Genomic DNA, 16,067 nt, shown 5'->3' with positions numbered 1-16,067 from the left:
CACACACATAAAAAATTACACACACACACGAAAACTTACACACACATAAAAACTTACACACACACAAAAACTTACACACACACAAAAACTTACACACACACACATAAACTTACACACACACAAAAACTCGCACACACACAAAAACTTACACACACACACAAACAAAAACTCTAAGCTAAAAACTCTAAATTCTTAACTAAAACTAAACTAAACTAGAACTCTAACTGAAGCTCAAAGGTAAAACATCAAACTCTTAACTAAAATTAAACTAAACTAGAACTCTAACAAAAACTCTAAGCTATGACTCTAAGCTAAAACTCTAAACTATTAACTAAAACTAAACTAAAATGGAAAGTAATTAAAATCTATACTAAAAAAGATATTAAAAATAAAATAAAAATAATATTGAAATCTATATGAAAACAGTTGGTAAAAAAAATCAAACTCTTAGCTAAAATTGAAAAAAAATAGAACTATAACAAAAAAAACTCTAATCTAAAAATATAAAATCTTAACTTAAAATCAACTAAACTAGAACTCAAATTAAAACTCAAAGCTAAGACTCTAAGTTAAAACAAAAAACTCTTAACTAAAACTCTAACTGAAACTCAAATGTAAAAAATCAAATTCTCAACTAAAATTAAACTAAACTACAACTCTAACAAAAAAACTCTAAGCTAAGACTAAGCTAAAACTATAAACTATAAACTAAAACTAAAATAAACTATAACTCTAACAAAAACTCTAAGCTACGACTCTAAGCTAAAACTCTAAACTATTAACTAAAACTAAACTAAACTAGAACTTCAACAAAAACTCTAAGCTAAGACTCTAAGCTAAAAACTCTAAATTCTTAACTAAAACTAAACTATACTAGAACTCTAACTGAAACTCAAAGGTAAAACATCAAACTCTTAACTAAAATTAAACTAAACTAGAACTCTAACAAAAACTCTAAGCTAAGGCTCTAAGCTAAAACTCTAAACTATAAACTAAAACTAAACTAAACTATAAATTAAAAAAAAACTATAATATAAAAACTATAAAATATAAAATAAAAATAAAAAATAAAAATAACTTAAAATAAAAGTTAAAAAATCAAAATATTAAATCAAATTAAAGTAAAATATAAAAAAAAAAAACCGCGGCACATCCCCTGCGGCGCATCCCTGCGGCGCATCCCTGTGGCACATCCCTGCGGTGCATCCCAATGGCCCACCCCTGCGGCGCATCCCTGCGGCGCATCCCCCGACCCGTGCCGCATCTCCCTGCGACGCAGTCCTGGCCCGCGGCGCGTCTCGGTCCCGGGGGACCTTTGAGGACCGGGGGGAGGGCCTCTGGGGTCCGGGGGCCCTTTAGGGGTCCGGGGGCCCTTTGAGGACCAGAGGAGGGCCTTTGAGGGTCTGAGGAGGGCGTTTGGGGGGCTGGGGCGCTTTGGGAGCTTGGGGAGACCTTTGAGTACCGGGGGCTTCCTTCGGGGTTATGGTGGGGGATCGGAACCCTTTGGGGTTGGGGTAGAGGACCTCACAACACTGTTCAAATGGAACTTGTGTATTATAACGACCACAGAGTTTCACCCTCAAATTCTCTTCTAAAACCTTTCCTAAAATCTTCTTTCAAAATGTCTCTAACTGTTTCGCCGAAATAATCCCATAAAATGGATAAAACGGTTTCGCCCAAATAATCCCTAAACGTAATTTCAGCGTGTTCCTTTTGTTTGGCATCTCTGCGCTAACGCATTTCAAATTTCTAGGAAACCCTTTCCTACGTTAATCTCTTCATCTCATAAATTTTCCTAGCTAAACTATTAGGGTTTCGTTAGAATATCAATTTATCTCTCCGACTTAAAGCTCCGTGAAGCCGTATTTAAAAATAGAATTTCTATCTCTTTAGACTCCCGCATAATTCCAAGATAACAAGTGATGTCATTTATAATTCCTGACACTGAAGATCAATGAATCCCTATTTAAAAATAGAATATTAATTTTTCTCTCTGACCTAAAGAACGTTTATCCCTCAGACCTAAGATTAAAGAAGCCTTAATGTTTCTTAATTCCCCCTTCGTGAATTAATAATTTCCCCTAGCGATTATGTAAATAAATTTCTCGGGTTAGGTTAGCCAAACAATCTCATAACATTCGCGTCAAGCATGTCCATTCTCACTGACAACGAACAGACATAAAACAGGAACATAAATTGCTGTTGTCATCCTTAAATGTGAGAAAGTTTCTTTTTTTTCATTCTCACTGACAAAAACCATGAAAACAGACATAAATGTGAGAAAGTTCCTGTTTTTCAAATTCTCACTGACAAAAACCATAAAACATCCATAATTTGATGTTGACAACCATGAAAAACATCAAATAAATCGAACAACACACATAACCATCCATGAAAACAGACATAAATGTGAGAAAATTCCTGTTTTTCCAAGTGAGAAAAATACTGTTTTTTCATTCTCACTGAGAAAACCATAAACCACGTGGTGGGGTCACGAGTAGAACCCCCCTCTCTACTATCATGTCGACGAATTTAATATTAAAAATGTCAGCTGTTTTTTTATTACAAAATATAAGCTCTATCTTTCTCTCTCTGCCCCTCTTTCTCTCTCTTTTAAAACCATATCATTTAAATGAAAAATTGTAGACTTTATCCATAATAACCCGAAACGATAATCGATACGGGAATAGCAATATTATCGACACCATCCACATTTTTCTACTGTGAAAAAAGTTTTGGCTGTTGCAAACAAGGAGACTTTTGAGAAGACCCAGAGAAAAAAAAATAGTCCAAAAGACTAATTTTCTTAGGTTTAGATATGACAAAAATCAGGAAATATTGATCATAGTGCCGCAAAGGATTAGCGAAAATGTCGAGGTGAAAGATTGATAGACGAAAAAACAAAGTTTTTATCTGCCTTTTTTATCAACAACCGAATAGGTTTAATCTTCTGTTGCTAATCAATTATGGATTGTGACAGAACTTTTTTTAAAGTATACTATACCAACCCTTTAACATGCTTTGCAGTGAAAAATACAAAAAAAAGTGACAATCTGCAAATACAACATGATAATGCAAAACGTTGTAGAAACTGAGACGACATATGGAATGTCTTAGCATAACTATATTTGAGGTAAGAAAAAAACTTAAGTACTGGTACTCATAGAACACCCCATATCGACTTTGTAGATGAACTTTTGAATGTTATAAGACAAGAAAGCTATTCCCACATATCCTCGATGAAAGCAGCAAATGCCAAGAAACTTATCTGGTATGAAACTGTAGAAACCAATTAAACACTATTTTGAAGAATTGTCAGCCTCTAAAACATCGTTTTGAGTTTTTGGACCATAGAGCAAATAGCTCAAACTTTAATCTTTTCGGAAGGTTTTCTGAGCAGAAAAATTGGAATGGTTTGGGGGAGGGGCCAGGATGGATGTGTGCCTCCGAGATCTCCCCTTGCTACTATATTCTGAAAAACGCGGTTTCGTATTAAAAAAATATGTATTTGTTTTGTTTTAAAAATATGTGTTTTGTTTTTTCTTTCATGGAAAAATTGACAAAACTAACGAATTTGCGCCAGTCTAGATTTAGAAAAATGTGCCCCTCCCAAAAATTTCTGTGAATTGACGCCACTAAGGAAGGGACTACTAATCTGGATCCATGGTAGACCCTGGCGCTGCAGCAATGAGGGGAGACCAGCAGCGGCGGGACCAAAACAGCGCGCCGCCGCCGTGTCGCCGGTAAGATGTCGGCGGCGCGCCGACGGCACAATCAATGTTGAATGCAAACATCAAGGCCGTGTCCAGGGGGGTTACCTGGTTTTAACCCCGCCCCCCCCCCCCCTCCCCCGAAATGTTTGTCTGACTCGTAAAAACGTTACAAAAATGAACATAAACAAATTTTGTATGTGTTTTTTGAGTTTTTTTAATGTACCCCCCCCCCCCCTAAAAAAAATTAGTACCCCCCCCCCCCCCCCGAATAAAAATCCTGGATGCGGTTCTGACAAACATTAATTTTTTCATCAGGCTTTCTCAAATTACAGCTTAAATTTACAACAGATTCGAGTCTATTCATGAGTTCAAAACTTCACAAGTCACTGGCTGGAAACTGGTCTTCTTCGTTATTCATCAAAAGAATTAGAAATCTGGTAGAAACGAAATGGCTGTGGCGTTTCAGAGCCCTTGTATAATAGTTGAAGTATCTATTAGCTATGTATTCTTAACATAAATAACTATCAAAATTTGTATATTTTTTTTTCATCGAGCATTACTGCATACAAAACTTCAAATACCGTATCACAAAATTCGTCATTTATCTGGGTGAAAACTTTGAATATAACTTTGAACTTAGAAGCTTAATTTTTTCATAATGCCCTTTGCCTATATGTTTTGTCAATATAAGTTTGAACTTAAAAGCTTAGTTTTTTATAATACACTTTGCCTATGTCTGTTTTGTCACCTTTAAAACAGTTGAAATGGGCGACATTGATATTGATTGTTTTTTTTTTTTTGCTCTTTTGGACTCCTAAAAAGCCTTCCTTGTATTAAAAACTCGTTTTTAATAACAATTTAAAAAAAATACATTTTAAAGTTCTTTTTTGGCTTCTTTATAGAATATGTCATGTAGGCTAAGGCTGAACTGCTGCTCTGAACTGCTGCTTTTTTATTGCTTTTGGCTGCTCTTTTGGATATTATTCGTTTTTTCTTTTGGGGATTCATTCCAAATTATAAACTCATAAATACCTAATATCAGCTAAATTATAAACTGCATATAAAAGGAGTAGATTTATCAAATTGAAAAATACATGATGAACACTTCACATGAGAACACATCAATTACAATGAAACAAAAAACACCTAATGGTTTACTCGGTATGAAGAAAAAGGAAGTGCCAGCTATTTTCTTAGGTAAAAAATGAAAAGCTCATCCGTTCTAAATGTAATTAAATGAAATAATATGCAGACTGAAGTAGCTCCAGGAAGATGTTGAGATTTTCTTCCTAGTTCGTCACTTTTAATCCAAGCAAAATGTTAGGAGACTTGGCATCAGTTATTGAGTTTAAGCTTTGATTTCCAAATGCTCACAAAAAATACCAAATTTAAGACAGTTACAACAATAAGTCATCTGTGGTCAAAATACTCAAAGACTCCCCTTTGATCCCCACCCAGGCTCAAAGCTTCTGCTATGGTCATATCCATGGAAATCTCCAAAGAGTTTCTTTTTAAAATAGCTTTCAAGCGTAGTTAGGGGTATTTAGCCTTTTTTGCTTTTCTTCAAAGCTTTGAAAAAAGTGTTATAATATTCTAAATGTTACATTTGTTATATTTGTGCATATTTTTGGTCATCTTTTTTGGGGTGATATAATTTTTTAAACCACTGTAGATACGCAAAAACGATGCAGCATCTAGTACCCTGAGGTCATAAGACTGTCAAGACTCCTCCTTGAACCTCTCAAATTGAAAGATTTTATTATGACCTAACCTTTTAATGTAAACTTGGGCACTGGACCAAGGGCACCATTGTCACTCGAGCGCAACGTTAGGTGGGGATGTCGATAATTTCGTTTCACCAATTAGTTTTAGTGTGAATCTGCCTGGTACTTGTGAATGAATGTTTTCAAAGTAAACTCGTTTCATCAATAAGAAAAAAAACGGGTCGGACGCATGTGTCCCTTTCCCTTTGGACGATAAAACTATACACGTGCTGTATCAAGTATAACTCACAAAAATCTTGTTAATTTTTGTCAACTTTTCAACTTTTTGGCATCCCTGCTTTCAATAAAAAAAAAATCAAGGTAGTATCACTTAAATGTAATAGCTCCCTATCCCCCCCCCCTCTGGATACCATCTTGATAGGATGCCATCTCTGCTTTAAATAAAAAAAATAATTAACTTAATGGCATCCTTGCTTTCAAAAAAAATTTAGGTATTATCATTTAAATATGATAGCTCACTACCCCCCCCCCCTCCTCTGGATACCACCTTGATAGGATGCCGTCTCTGCTTTAAGTTAAAAAAAAATTAACTTTTTGGCATCCTTGATTTCAATAAAGATATTTCAAAATATTATCATTTAAATGTAATACCTCCCTATCCCCCCCCTCTGGATACCCCTTGATAGGAAGCCGTCTTAGCTTTACATTAAAAAATAGCTTACTTAATAATTAACAAGGTCACTATATGGATCAAACAAACACGCAAAATAACGTTAAACAGCTTAGTGTTCCTTGAAAAAAAAAATTGAGGGTATGAGTAAAGGGGTGCAAAGACAGCAACAAGAATATCGAAATTATTCAGATTTACCTCAAATTATTGGAAAACTGATTCATAGATTCACCGTGGCATTCAATAAGATCCAAAGAATCTAATTAAAAGGGAGCACACACAAAAGCCAAATTAGACCAGTAGCATATGAGAAATTGTAAAATACCCAAGACAATGAACAAGTCCTAATGGGGGGGCCTTGGTCTATCAAAATATTTCAATGGTTTCCCAGGGAATTTGATATCGATTTCTTCCGTCTCCTCTTTAAATGAAAAAAATAATTATATTTTTGGCATTCCTGCTTTCAATAAAAAAAATGAGGCATTATCGTTTAAAAATGATAGCCCCCTACCCCCCCCCCTATAGGCAATAATTTAAAATTTCTTATGAATCATATTTTTGGGGTAACTTCTGTTTCAATCTTTAATTCCCCATCCTTGTACATATCTTACTCTATAGCTAAATTTTGTCTCAATAGAAGGTTTTTTTTGGGTGGGGGGGGTAAAATTTTCTTCAGAAAGAAGATTGTATTTTCTTTAATCTATTAGGCGTTTAACAATTGAGTATTAAACATTAAGAAAATCTTATCTAAAAACAGCAAAAAAAAATCTGCAGACTTACAATTCAGCTGTAGAAACAATCTGTCGGCTATCAATTTCAAATCGAACTGAAGGCTGAAGCTGTATAGTAGTGAATACGTTCTATAATTCTATTCAACTTGAAAATAAAATTCTTGACTACAAATAGCAATTGGAAAACTGCATTCGAAATGATTTAAACTCATTTCATAAAGACGATACTTTTTTTTGTCAACGTATGATGAACTGTGTATATTGCAATATTTGAAATTGCCTATTGCATCTGTCTGGTTTTTATGCAAAGTAACAAAAGAGACGAAAATTAACGAACAAGAGAGTAGTGAAGAGTTATGGTATGCAAAGTAATATTTGGCACGGAAAGTACCCGGGGATAAATTGCTAGGGGTGGCACCGTGAGTGCGTGATTTTCGGGGATTCGGGGAACCAATTTTTTTTCGGGGTGACGCATAGATTTTTGGGGAAATACCTGAAAATTCGGGGATAGTGCAAGCCCTGCTTGATTTATAATCAGGTAAATCGAAATACTAAACCACACGAGAAAGAAAAGCTCCGATTTTGCGGTTGACGCAATAAAGAATTGCCGCATAATTTAAAGTCAGCCGAACGCCGCCGCCTCTGCTGGTGGCACTTTAGTGGCGGTCGACCGGGCCTCTCGCATGTGGCGTTCGGTCGATCCACCGGCTTGGTGCCGGGGTCTAATCCATGGAATTGTTTTTTGTTTTTCTTGTCCCTTTTCACAAATATAGATAGGCCTACACATCTTTTGACCTGTGGTCTTGTTCCGCCGCTTCCTAGCTGAAAATACTCTGAGCTCCGAGACTATTTGGAGTATATTCTATAGAAGCTCTACACCTTTTCAAAGAGATTCAGAGCGATAGACTATTGCAAAAAAGGAGTAATTAGTGATTGGATAATTTTTTAACGTGAAATCTCTGAATAAAATATTTTTGGAGCATGTACTTGACGATGGATAAAAGGGTTAAGGTGATTAGCAATTACGAGCAAGGATCCCTCCACTGGTTCCTGGCAGTAGGCTACGCATATCAAACTGCTATACTGTGGGTTAGGTAACATGATTAAACACGCTTTTACAATCGGAATTCATTGATTGACATTTGCAAAAAAGGGGTAATTAGTGATTGGATAATTTTTTAACGTGAAGGGTCAATTTTGGAGGGAAAACCAAAAATGCTCAGAATCGAAAATAAATGGGATCTGCCTCAAGGGCAAGGCTCAGAGGCCCTTGGTTCCCCCATTTCTGAGGGCAGGAGGGGGGTCAATTTTGGAGGGAAAATCAAAAATACTCAGAATAGAAAATAAATGGTATCTGCCTCAAGGGGAAGGCTCAGAGGCCCATCGTCCCACCATTTCTGAGGGCTGAGTAGGGGGGGGTCAAATTTTGAGTGCAAACAAAAAACGCTCAGAATCGAAAATAAAACTGATCTGACTGAAGGTGAAGGCTCCGAGGCCCATCGTTTCCCCATTTCTGAGGGCCGTAGAGGGGGGGGGGTCAAATGTTGGGGGAAAACCAAAAATTCACAGAATCGAAAAAAAAGCGTGATCTGCCTCAAGGGCAAGGTTCAGAGGCCCGTCGTTTCCCCATTTCTGAGGGCCGGGGTGGGGGGGATCAAATTTGGAGGGAAAACCAAAAATAATCAGAATCGAAAATAAATGAGATCTGCCTCAACGGGAAGACTCAGAGGCCCTTCGTTCCCACATTTCTGAGGGCAGGGGAGGGAGAGGGGGAGTCAATTTCAGAGCGAAAACCAAAAATACTCAGAATCCAAAATAAACTGGATCTGTCTCAAGGGCAAAGCTCAGAGGCCCTTCGTTCCGCCAGTTCGGTGGGGCAGGAGAGGTGGGGGGTCAATTTTGGAGGGAAAACCAAAAATACTCAGAATCGAAAATAAATGAGATATGCCTCAAGGGGAAGACTCAGAGGCCCTTCGTTCCCACATTTCTGAGGGCAGGGGAGGGATAGGGGGATTAAATTTCAGAGGGAAAAACAAAAATACTCAGAATAGAAAATAAACAGGATCTGTCTCATGGGCAAAGCTCAGAGGTCCTTCGTTCCTCCATTTCTGAGGGGCAGGAGAGGGAGGGGGTCAATTTTGGAGGGAAAACCAAAAATACTCAGAATCGAAAATAAATGAGATCTGCCTCAAGGGGAAGACTCAGAGGCCCTTCGTTCCCACATTTCTGAGGGCAGGGGAGGGGGGGAGGTCAATTTTGGAGGGAAAACCAAAAATACTCAGAATCGAAAATAAACGAGATCTGCATCAAGGGGAAGGCTCAGAGGCCCTTCGTTCCCACATTTCTGAGGGCAGGGGAGGGAGAGGGGGAGTCAATTTCAGAGGGACAACCAAAAATACTCAGAATCAAAAATAAACAGGATCTGTCTCATGGGCAAAGCTCAGAGGTCCTTCGTTCCCCCATTTCTGAGGGCAGGGGAGGCGAAGGGTCAATTTTGGAGGGAAAACCAAAAATAATCAGAATCGAAAATAAACGGGATCTGCCTCAAGGGGAAGGCTCAGAGGCCCTTCGTTCTCCCATTTCTGAGGGAAGTGGAGGGGGGGAGGGTTTAATTTGGGAGGGAAAACCAAAAATACTCAGAATCGAAAATAAACGGGATCTACCTCAAGGGGAAGGCCTGGGCTGATGTTAGCAAGTCGAAGAATTTGTCTTTGTTGGTTCGAATGTCTAAAGTGCCTGTCTTTCTCTGTTTACACGTCTGATTCTTTTTGTTTGCATGTCCGGGTTGGTGTTTGCAAGTCCAAGTTGGGTTTTCAGACCTACGTTTTTTAGATTTTCGTGGGTGATTGGTTCCCGGGGTTTATTATTTGAGAAGTTAACTTTAGTAGTTCGTGATTCGACGTGCCTGAAATTGTGAATTAGAATAGTTAATTACCTGTTTGGGTTTAAAGACCTATTTTTTTTAGATTTTTGTGGGTGTCAGTTTCCTTGGATTTATTATTTGATAATTTACATTTAGTATTTAAAATTTTTACGTGAATTAAATCATGAATTAGAATAATTAATTGGCTTTTTGGGGATTTTCAGACGTAGGTTTTTTAGATTATCGTGTGTATTTGACTCCTGGGGTTTATTATTTGAGAAGTTAACTTTAGTATTTTGCGGTTTTACGTGCCTGAAATGATAAATTAGAATATTTAATTAGCTGTTTAGGGTTTTCAGACCTAGGTTTTTTAGATTTTCGTGGATGTTTGACTCCTGGGGTTTATTATTTGAGAAGTTAACTTTAGTATTTTATGTTTTTACGTGCCTGAAATCATGAATTAGAATAGTTAATTACCTGTTTAGGGTTTTCAGACCTAGGTTTTTTAGATTTTCGTTGGTGTTAGGTTCCTGGGGTTTATTATTTGAGAAGTTAACTTTAGTATTTCGTGATTTGACGTGCCTGAAATCCTGAATTAGAATAGTTAATTAGCTGTTTGGGTTTTCAGACATAGTTTTTTAGATTTTCATGGGTGTTAGGTTCCTGGGATTTATTCTTTGAGAAGTTAACTTTAGTATTTCATGGTTTGACTTTCCTGAAATAATGAAGTAGAATATTTAATTGGCTGTTTGGGGATTTTCAGACTTAGGTTTTTTAGGTTTTTGGTGGGTGTTTGTTTCCCGAAGTTTATTATTTGAGAAGTTAACTTTAGTATTTTGTGGTTTTACGTGCCTGAAATCATGAATTAGAATAGTTAATTAGCTGTTTGGGTTTTCAGACCTAGTTTTTTAGATTTTCGTGAGTGTTAGGTTCCTGGGATTTATTTTTTGAGAAGTTAACTTTAGTATTTCATGTTTGACATGCCTGAAATCATGAATTAGAATATTTAATTGGCTGTTTGGGGATTTTCAGACCTAGGTTTTTTAGGTTTTCGTGGGTGTTTGTTTCCTAGAGTTTATTATTTGAGAAGTTAACTTTAGTATTTTGTGTTTTGACGTGAATGAAATCATGAATTAGAATAGTTAATTAGCTGTTTGGGTTTTCAGACGTTGTTTTATAGATTTTCGTTGGTGTTAGGTTCCAGGGATTTATTATTTGAGAAGTTAACTTTAGTATTTCATGATTTGACTTGCCTGAAATCATGAATTAGAATATTTAATTGGCTGTTCGGGGATTTTCAGACCTAGGTTTTTTAGGTTTTCATGTGTGTTTGACTCCTGGAGTTTATTGTTTGAGAAGTTGACTTTAGTATTTTGTGGTTTTACGTGCCTGAAATCATGAATTAGAATAGTTAATTAGCTGTTTAGGGTTTTCAGACCTCGGTTTTTTATATTTTCGTGGGTGTTTGACTCCTGTAGTTTATTATTTGAGAAGTTAACTTTAGTATTTTGTGGTTTTACGTGCCTGAAATCATGAATTAGAATAGTTAATTAGCAGTTTAGGGTTTTCAGACCTAGGTTTCTTAGATTTTCGTGGGTGTTTGTTTCCTGGACTTTATTATTTGAGAAGTTAACTTTAGTATTTCATGCTTTGACGTGCCTGAAATCATGAATTAGAATAGTTAATTAGCTGTTTGGATTTCAGACCTAGTTTTTTAGATTTTCGTGGGTGTTAGGTTCCAGGAGTTTATTATTTGAGAAGTGAACTCTTGTATTTTGTGGTTTTACTTAACTGAAATCATGAATTATAATATTTAATTTTTTGTTTTGCGATTTTCGGACCCAGGTTTTTTAGATTTTCGTGTATGTTTTACTCCGGGGCTTTATTATTTGAGAATTTAACTGTAGTATTTTGTGGTTTTACTTGCCTGAAATCAAGAATTAGAATATTTAATTATATATTTAGTTTTTTAATACAAATTTGTTTTATATTTTCTTGGTTGTTTGGTTCCTGGGGTTTATTATTTGAGAAGTTAACTTTAGTATTTCGTGGTTTGACGTGCCTGAAATCATGAAATAGAATAGTTAATTAACTGTTTGGGTTTTCAGACCTACGTTTTTTGGATTTTCGTGGGCGTATCTGATGAAATAATTTAGGTCGTATGATCAATTTAATTTATTTTTTAATGCAGTAGTTTTTCAGTAAGGACATTCGATATCCTAAAAGTGTTTAATTCAAACTTTTACCTTGACCATCGATGTTGTTAGCAGAATTTCAAAAGGGTCATTTATGAGTGCTGGCGTATCTGATGAAATAATTTAGATCGTATGATCAATTTAATTTATTTTTTAATGCAGTAGTTTTTCAGTAAGGACACTCGATATCCTAAAAGTGTTTGATTCAAACTTTTACATTGAGCATCGATGTTGTTAGCAGAATTTCAAAAGGATCGTTTATGAGTGCTAGCGTATCTGATGAAATAATTTAGGTCGTATGATAAATTTTTATTTTTTTTTTAATACAGTAGTTTTTCAGTAAGGGCACTCGATATACTAAAAGTGTTTGATTCAAACTTTTACCTTGAGCATCGATATTGTTAGCAGAATTTCAAAAGGGTCGTTTGTGAGTGCTGGCGTATCTGATGAAATAATTTCGGTCGTATGATCAATTTAATTTTGTTTAATGTAGTAGTTTTTCAGTAAGGACACTCGATAACCTAAAAGTGTTTGATTTAAACTTTTACCTTGAGCATCGATATTGTTAGCAGAATTTCAAAAGGATCATTTGTGAGTGCTGGCGTATCTGATAAAATAATTTAGGTCGTATGATCAATTTAATTTTTTTTTACTGGAGTAGTTTTTCAGTAAGGTCACTCGATAACCTAAAAGTGTTTGATTCAAACTTTTACCTTGAGCATCGATATTGTTAGCGGAATTTCAAAAGGATCGTTTGTGAGTGCTGGCGTATCTGATGAAATAATTTAAGTCGTATGATCAATTTAATTTTTTTAATGCAGTATTTTGTCAGTAAGGACACTCGATAACCTAAAAGTGTTTGATTCAAACTTTTACCTTGAGAATCGATGTTGTTAGAAGAATTTCAAAAGGATCGTCTATGAGTGCTGGCGTATCTGATGAAATAATTTAGGTCGTATGATATTAGTGGTAGTTTTTTTTAAGTAAACTCGATGTTTCTCTATGATTCAATCCCAACGTCCCCCTGCTCTGAGTTTTGAAAATGATTTCACGACATTATTTTAGTTTTTTTTTCTTTCCCCAAACTATTTTTTTTTATCATGAACCCTTTTGAAATAAATTTGATCAACTACTTGGTGCCCATTAAAAACGAAATTTTTAAGTTAAATAAGTAGTTTTTGTATCTTTTAAAAGAGCTTTAAGGGGTTTGAGAGATTGTCTTCTGTTCGGCATAGATGAAAGGTCCAATACCTCACTTAAACTAAGAGGTTACATTTTGATATTGTTTGACAGTTTACTAAATTTTAAGGTTTTCTTTAGTTTCAAAATATTTTGTCAGTCACCATATTTAATCATTCACAAACAATACTGAAGAAAACCAATTTCCACTGTTTATCGACATTAAATTGTTAAGAAGGCTATTATTTCATTTTTAATTTTCATTTTTTTGATTTTATATTGATGAAGAATTTAGACACAACTTCAACTAGTTATTTTTTTGTTCGGTATAGATGAAAGGTCCAATGCCTCAGTTAAACTAAGAGGTTACATTTTGATATTGTTTGACAATTTACTAAATTTTAAGGTTTTCTTTAGTTTCAAAATGTTTTTGTCAGCCACCATCTTTAATTATTCACAAACAATACTGAAGAAAACCGATTTCCACTGTTTATCGACATTAAGTTGTTAAGAAGGCTATTATTTCATTGAAATACGCATTTACATTTTAAATTTTCATGTTTTTGATTTTATGTTGATGAAGAATTTAAACAGATGTTCAACTAGTTATTTTTTTTTTGTTCTGCATAGATGAAAGGTCCAATACCTCAGTTAAACTAAGAGGTTACATTTTGACATCGTTTGACAATTTACTAAATTTTAAGGTTTTCTTATGCAAGAGTCGGAACACACACACACAAAACACACACAGACACACACACAAACATACACACATGTTACCAAATTCCACATTATTGCATAGAAATACCAAAATTATAGGTTAGGTTAGCCTATGTACGCGCTTGTACATAGGCTAACCTAACCTATGATTTTGGTATTTCTGTGCAATAATGTGGAATTTGGTAACATGTGTGTATGTTTGTGTGTGTGTCTGTGTGTGTTTGTGTTTGTGTTCCGACTCTTGCATATGAAAACCTTAAAATTTAGTAAATTGTCAAACGATGTCAAAATGTAACCTCTTAGTTTAACTGAGGTATTGGACCTTTCATCTATGCCGAACAAAAAAAAAATAACTAGTTGAAGATGTGTTTAAATTCTTCATCAAAATAAAATCAAAAACATGAAAATTAAAATGTAAATGCTTATTTCAATGAAATAATAGCCTTCTTAACAACTTAATGTCGATAAACAGTGGAAATCAGTTTTCTTCAGTATAGTTTGTGAATAATTAAAGATGGTGACTGACAAAAACATTTTGAAACTAAAAAAAACCTTAAAATTTAGTAAATTGTCAAACAATATCAAAATGTAACCTCTTAGTTTAACTGGGGTATTGGACCTTTCATCTATGCCGAACAAAAAAATAACTAGTTGAAGTTGTGTTTAAATTCTTCATCAATATAAAATCAAAAACATGAAAATTAAAAATGAAATAATAGCCTTCTTAACAATTTAATGTCGATAAACAGTGGAAATTGGTTTTCTTCAGTATTGTTTGTGAATGATGAAAGATGGTGACTGACAAAACATTTTGAAACTATAGAAAACCTTAAAATTTAGTAAATTGTCAAACAATATCAAAATGTAACCTCTTAGTTTAAGTGAGGTATTGGACCTTTCATCTATGCCGAACAGAAAAAAATCTCTCAAACCCCTTAAAGTTCTTTTAAAAGATACTAAAACTACTTATTTAACTCAAAAATTTCGTTTTTGATGGGCACCAAGTAGTTGCTCAAATTGATTTCAAAAGGGTTCATGATAAAAAAAAAGTTTGGGCCAAGAAAAAAAACTAAAATAATGTCGTGAAATCATTTTCAACACTCATAGCAGGGGGACATTGGGATTGAATCATAGAGAAACATCGAGTTTATTAAAAAAAAAAACTACCACTAATATCATACGACCTAAATTATTTCATCAGATACGCCAGCACTCATAAACGATCCTTTTGAAATTCTTCTAACAACATCAATTCTCAAGGTAAAAGTTTGAATCAAACACTTTTAGGATATCGAGTGTCATTACTGAAAAACTACTGCATTAAAAACAAATTAAATTGATCATACGACCTAAATTATTTCATCAGATACGCCAGCACTCACAAACGACCTTTTTGAAATTTTGCTAACAATATCGATGCTCAAGGTAAAAGTTTGAATCAAACCCTTTTAGGTTATCGAGTGTCCTTACTGAAAAACTACTACATTAAAAAAAAATTAAATTGATCATACTACCTAAATTATTTCATCAGATATGCCAGCACTCATAAACGATCCTTTTGAAATTCTGCTAACAATATCGATGCTCAAGGTAAAAATTTGAATCAAACACTTTTAAGATATCGAGTGTCCTTACTGAAAAACTACTGTATTAAAAAAATAAATTAAATTTATCATACGACCTAAAATATTTCATCAGATACGCTAGCACTCATAAACGATCCTTTTGAAATTCTGCTAACAACATCGATGCTCAATGTAAAATTTTGAATCAAACACTTTTAGGATATCGAGTGTCCTTACTAAGAAACTACTGCATTAAAAAATTAATTAAATTGATCATACGATCTAAATTATTTCATCAGATACGCCAGCACTCATAAATGATCCTTTTGAAATTCGGCTAACAACATCAATGGTCAAGGTAAAAGTTTCAATTAAACACTTTTAGGATATTGAATGTCCTTACTGAAAAACTACTGTATTAAAAAATAAATTAAATTGATCATACAACCTAAATTATTTCATCAGATACGCCCACGAAAATCTAAAAAACGTAGGTCTGAAAACCCAAACAGTTAATTAACTATTCTAATTCAAGATTTCAGGCATGTCAAACCACGAAATAGTAAAGTTAACTTTTCAAATAATAAACTCCAGGAAACAAACAGCTACGAAAATCTACAAAACCTAGGTCTGAAAATCCTAAACAGCCAATTAACTATTCTAATTCATGATTTCAGGCACGTAAAACCACAAAATACTAAAGTTAA

The sequence above is a fragment of the Artemia sp. Qi Xiang Cuo genome, chromosome 18 (genome assembly GCF_049724085.1).
Source record: "Artemia sp. Qi Xiang Cuo chromosome 18, ASM4972408v1, whole genome shotgun sequence".
Classification (NCBI taxonomy): Eukaryota; Metazoa; Arthropoda; class Branchiopoda; order Anostraca; family Artemiidae; genus Artemia; species Artemia sp. Qi Xiang Cuo.
This window is presented reverse-complemented; position numbering follows the sequence as displayed.